Genomic DNA, 6,646 nt, shown 5'->3' on the forward strand with positions numbered 1-6,646 from the left:
CTTCCAAAAGCAGCGTGGCTCTAGCAGGGAACTATGGAGAAGAGGAGGAGGAAAGGGACGGAGGGAGGAAGAAAGAAAGAAAGAGAGGAGGCAGCCATCTCTCGCGCGCTGCGTTTGTGCATATGCAGATACAAAGGCTGTTCCCAACAGGACTTCTGCATAATTGAGAGAGAGGAACCAGGAGGAGGTGGAAGGGGCAGAAGTGGCTCAGAGGAGCTCCTGTTAAGTTGTATAGGACAAAGTAAACTGACAAAAAGAGCTGGGACGGAATCGGATTGGGGGCTGAGAAGAGTCCCTCGCCCCCTACCCCGTTCTCCAGGGCGCCCTTGTCAGTGCCTTTGCTTCCATTAGGACATGTGCTTTGGGACGCCTTTGTGAGAGGGAAACCTGGGACCCCACCGACACACGTTCCCTTGTGACATATATTCCACACCCATCACCATGACGGTGTCTCTAGTCAAAGCACACAAGTTTTACCATTGACTTTTACACATGTGATGTGTCTGAACTGTATGTGTGTGTAGATGTAGTCTGCCTTACTCAAAAGGTTTCAGATTGGTAATGCGATTTAAACAACATAAAGCATCCGAATAAAACGATACAGTAAAAATCTACCACCGCCAGCCATTAAAAGAAGCTCTTCAGTGCTTCTGAAACATGCTTTGTTGTTTAGTCGTGTCCGACTCTTCGTGACCCCATGGATGCCAGGCACTCCTGTCTTCCACTGCTTCCCGCAGTTTGGTCAAACTCATGCTGGTAGCTTCGAGAACACTGTCCAACCATCTCGTCCTCTGTCGTCCCCTTCTCCTTGTGCCCTCCATCTTTCCCAACATCAGGGTCTTTTTCAGGGAGTCTTCTCTTCTCATGAGGTGGCCAAAGTATTGGAGCCTCAGCTTCAGGATCTGTCCTTCCAGTGAGCACTCGGGGCTGATTTCCTTAAGAATGGCTAGGTTTGATCTTGCAGTCCTTGGGACTCTCAAGAGTCTCCTCCAGCACCAGAATTCAAAAGCATCAATTCTTCGGTGATCAGCCTTCTTTATGGTCCAGCTCTCACTTCCATACATCACTACTATGAAAACCATAGCTTTAACTATACGGACCTTTGTCGGCAAGGTGATGTCTCTGCTTTTTAAGATGCTGTCTAGGTTTGTCATTGCTTTTCTCCCAAGAAGCAGGCGTCTTTTAATTTCGTGACTGCTGCTTAGGCTCTGGCTAATCTCCAGGAGCTCTGCCTTTTAGGGAGCAGGGTGCACAAGTTGGCTACCAATCATGACAAATTTTGGTTCACTAATTTCAACAGGTCTATTCTAAGTAAATGTTAGTTGGCTACAGTTTTATATGAATCAGTCTGACGCAGAAACACTGTCCCCAAATCCCAGATTTATGAAGGGCAGCAATGATTATTCAGTGATGAAGGAAATACTTATTTAAAAAACAACAACCCTAAGCGACATTTCAGTGAGGCAAAACAGAATCTGTGAATTAGCCCTAAGAAAAAGATAATTTGTCCACACAATGGAACAAACACTTCCTTTGGCTCATAATAAAGGGTTCAGTAACAAAGTACTGATGGAAGTGTGCCCTGATCCACGAAAGCTTCTGTCTGTTAGTTTTCAAGGTGCTTTTTTGTGGCAATCACTTCGGTAGTTCTTTTGGGGGGGGAGCACTGAAAAAAGCCTCTGTGTTTCATTGTGCTGAACACCTTTGTGTGCAATTGCAGCAAAATAGACATCCATGTGATCTGTACTCTCACTGTTATACATTCGTTTCCCTCTGTGAACGCTGCATCCTTGTAGGAAAAGGTCCTCATTTTGCTTAGTTGTGCAAACCCGGGGGTGAATGTGTAGAAATACATGAAGGAAACTGACAGTGGCATAAAACTGAGATCAGAGTGTGAACAGCCCACTAATTTTAACAGGTGTTAACTCTCACACAATGTCGGTGCTATTTCAGTTTGCTAATTTATTCTCAATCTCACAGGAACATTCAGCTATTCAAGGATACAGAGGTAAATCCTGCTCTGCTCTGTGTCCTGGTTGCTAAAGAAAGGCTATACCTATCTTTATGACAAGGATATGAAAATGATCCATAAAAAAAAACAGCTAGGAGGAGAAGGAAGTCCATGTTTCATAATGTGTATGCAAACAAGCCCTTACTATGTCTGCATATGGAGAAAATTATTTTAAGTTGACACTTGAGAGACAAAGAGATCTAAATAATAAAATTGCAACAAGTGCAGTTAAAAAAAGAAAACTGACTATGGTTGTTCACTTGCTTATACCTTTAAAGCAGTTTCAAAGCTCAAAGAATTATGGGCACTGCAGTTCACCTCTCACAGAATTACAATTTCCAGGTGCCCCAAATTCTTTGAGGGGGGAAATGTACTTTTAATCTGCTTTAAACGTATAATGTGTAAGGAACCTAAAACTAAAACTAACCCCCTCCTTAGTAGCATGTAAGCATGCTTCCATGGACTATTCATTCTGATTTGTTTGCAGGAAGATTAGCCAGTTTTGGCTATTTAATGAGCATGCACTCAGGGAGGTGAGGTTATTTTGCATCAAAGCAAGTCCGTTCCAGTACATTTTCCACAGAACTCTATCTGCCACCAAAAGTCCAATCTTTTGAGGAAGTGGGTTTGTTTCACAAGACTGCCTTATCAACTATAATTGCGTAATCTGAAATTTCCAGTATGTGGCTGAACCCCAACTGAAAATAGTGAGAGTCTGGAAGCAACCCTGTTTGGCAAAAGCTTGTCTGAATCACTGCATCTCCATCTTTCTGAAAAGCAATAGAGGATGAAGCTGATGGGCCTTTGTGGAGTGTGAATACAACAAGGGCACAACTACCAATAAAGATTGAATTGGTTAAAAACAATATGTGCAGGTTAAGAATGTGCAAAGATGTGTTTTTATTTTAAATAGGGCTCATAGAGCCCAGTCTTATGCATAGCTGTAGCCAAATCAATTCCAGTCTTCCCTGTTGTGTGAAAAGATAGTTCAATTGACTCAGCTTCCCTTTTTTAACATTCTGGGTGGAGGGTAGAAGAAAAAGAAGGGGCAGTTCTTTTCAGAGCACTTGAAAACAAAGTCTCCCTCACATCCCACTCAGCTTCCTCGACACCCAGGATTGTCGCCAGCAAGAACTCCCAGTTCCCAGACAGAGCCGCACAATCAAGCCGGCTAGAGAACACCCCACACCTTGCCTTCATTTGCAACACCTGGCAGATCACAATGCCTTGCAGGTGGGCTGTGCTTCTAACTTGGATGGTTTTCCAAAGGTGGGTGGGGAGGCTTTTTTTCACTGCAAAGGTTGCATTCCCTTCTGGGCCATCTTCAGAGGACCACTTGGCATTCATTGGTCAGCAGGGACAATTAAAGCAGATTTTACATTTTTTTACAGTGAGCCTGTGTTTATACACACTGTGCCCCCTTCTGCATCCTCCATTGAGACAATGAGAGGCATTATCAGAGAGTTCAAGGACACATTCCAGCCAGGCAAAAACACCTGGAATGGAGCAGCGCCAGTGAGGGAGGGATCAAAGGCCAGTCAGAAGCTGGTGGGGGCTGCCTTAGGCCTGAGGTTCCTCACGCCTGCTTTAAAAGAAAATTCCTGATACAGTTTTGCCAATAGCAGCTAATAACGATGGCTATGGAATACAGTAGTACCTCAGGTTACAGACGCTTCAGGTTACAGACTCTGCTAACCTAGAAATAGTACCTAGGGTTAAGAACTTTGCTTCAGGATGAGAACAGAAATCCCGCGGCAGCGGCGGGAGGCCCCATTAGCTAAAGTGGTACCTCTGGTTAAGAACAGTTTCAGGTTAAGAATGGACCTCCAGAACGAATTAAGTTCTTAACCTGAGGTACCACTGTATAGAATACAGTGGTACCTCAGTTGTCAAATGTAATCCCTTCCGGAAGACCATTCGACTTCTGAAACATTCAACAACCGAGGCGCAAAGGGAAGTCAGCAAAATCAATGGAGAAAATTGAAAGAAACGCAGTGGAAGCCGTTCAACTTCCGAGGTGGAAGCATTTCCTTCCGGGTTTTCGAAATCTGGGTGTTCAAAACCCAAAGCGTTCAGCTTCTGAGACGCTCAAAAACTGAGGTACCACTGTATACATTCAAAGCACCTTAACTAACAGGAAACTTAAAATATTGTCTTAAAAGATGTCAAATATAGAATGCACCTTTAAAACAGCAGTGGCTCATGCCTTGGTAACCTCAAGGCTTGATTGCTGTAACATGCTTTTTTGTGGGGCTGCCCCAGTTTCTGGTTCAGAAGCCTCCATTAGCCAAGGTGCTCACAGGAACAGGGGCCTGGCAACATGTTACTCAGCTGATGAGCCAGCAGAGCAGAGCAGGTCACTTGGCCATCACTAGGAATCGTGCCTTGAGTGACGCAGGCCCTGCAGTGTAGTCTAAACCACTGAGCCTCTTGGGCTTGCTGATTGGAAGGTTGGTGGTTCGAATCTGCATGACGAGGTGAGCTCCTGTTGCTCTGTCCCAGCTCCTGCCAACCTAGCAGTTCAAAAGCATACCAGTACAAGTAGATAAATAGGTACCACTGCAACGGGAAGGTAAACGGCATTTCCATGCGCTCCGGCACTTGTCACGGTCCTCCGTGCGCCAGTAGCGGTTTAGTCCTGCTGGCCACATGACCCGGAAAACTGTCTGTGGACAAACGCCGGCTCCCTTGGCCTGAAAGCAAGATGAGCGCTGCAACCCTAGAGTCGCCTTTGACTGGACTTAACCATCTCGGGGTCCTTTACCTTTTACCTTTAGGAGAAACTATCCCTGTCTTGCATGCCTTTACAGCACGCTGTCCCCAGAGAGGCTCACCTGGTGCCATCATTACATGTCTTTAGGCACCAGGCAAAAACATTCCTCTTTCCCCAGGTCTATGGCCGTTAAATCATCTGTGGCCTGTCAAAGTGTGGGGCAGGGGAGTGTCATTAATTATTTTACTATCTGTCCTTCTGTCAGTATGCTTTTTACTATGTTTTTATTACTGATGTTCTGTAATGCATTTTTAATGTTGGGCACTGCCCTGGGATCTTTTGAGAAAGGGTGGCATAAATTGAATACATGATAATAATTATGGTGATTTTCTAATTAATTTGAAACCAATCAGTATTGATTGATGTTCTTAGGGTTGTTATTTTTAAATAGCCTTATATGTTGTACTGCACAGCTTATATGAGCACCTTGCTATTTTTTCGTTAACAAACAAATTAAATGAAAGGGAGGTCTTTGGGTCTTATCAAACAGGACTTTTCTGTTGCCGGGGGTCTCAAACTGTGGAGACCTGCTTTAGTCACTCGGCTGTGGTAGCAGAGGAGCCTCTCAGCATGCTTTTCTATTTTCGTCCTGCTATTTAAAGGGATATATATATATATATATATTCATGTCATCAGTCCCTTAATGTGACTTAAAAAATTAAGCCGCTCTAGGGAGAACGGTTCAAAAAATTGGGAATACCATTTACCCATCCAATAGAGTCCGCCTTTTGAAAGGCTAAAGTCAATCACCCGTTTTTCTAAACAACACAAGTCACGGGGGAGCAGGTTTTTGAGCTGGTGGTCCACTGGGCTGGGCTGGGGAAAGAAGGCAGTTGTCTGCAGCGAAGAGGCGAAGGTTGGCAACCAGCCATATGTATATAGAGATTGTACATCCATGCCACATATTTTGATATTACATGGCTTCCTCCCAAACCTCGAAGCTTGGTGAAGATGTTGAGACTATTCTGCTAGAGATTCATTAGCTTCTTCTTGAAGGAAGAGGGAAAGGAAACCTCAGAATTAGGACCCAAATGTAGCACTTCCTGTGTCTGCCTTATCTGGCCCCTGGGAGTCTCCCTTGGTCACCCTCTCTCCCTCGCCACACCCCTCACCCATCCCAATTTGTACCCTCCTTGGTTTGGCATGTCCCCTTTGCCATTCATCTGTTCTGCTGCTGCACTGATGGTTCGGCTTTGCATTTTGCCTGAACCCAGACCCATGGTTTAGCTGTCTCCAGACAAACCACAAGCTACAACCAAGGTTTGTTCCATAGTTTACCGCTCATGTGGTTTAAAGAGAGCTAAACCATGCGTCTGGGACCAGACCAAATGCTAAACCAAACCATGGCTTAGCCACGCCAAGGAGGAGCAAGCCAACAGCCACCTCCTGTTTGGGAGCCCGCAAATTTGCAGCTTGTTCATATTAAACCATGGTTTGGCTTAGTGTTATCTGCAAACAAGGTGGTGCAGCCAGAGCCTTTGTTTTCATAAACACAGTGCTTTGCATTGGTTACTTTAGAACAGCAGCAGAGAGCTTTGGGCAGCAGAGGGCTTTGGCCATTCCCCTTCTCTGATGTCTGATGTGGTACAAATATCTTCTGGAATGGGCCTGCACAAACTGTGCCCCATCAAGCCTTGCACAGCCCCCCAGCTCTGTGCAGTGACCCACTAGTGGCCAAACAAACCTGCCTGTGCTGTTACCCTGGAATGGCAAATGGAGGTTGTCAAAAAGTCAGCCAGTCATGCTACTCAGCGGTTGGGCCAAATGGTCAACAGTGGCGCTGGTTTGTTTTGGAAGAATCACAACTCCTTTTCATTCAGATAAATGTTTTGGGCAGCTTTGCCAACACATCTGCAAAAGGA

The sequence above is a fragment of the Podarcis erhardii genome (assembly GCF_964252035.2).
Source record: "Podarcis erhardii genome assembly, chromosome: 2".
Classification (NCBI taxonomy): Eukaryota; Metazoa; Chordata; class Lepidosauria; order Squamata; family Lacertidae; genus Podarcis; species Podarcis erhardii.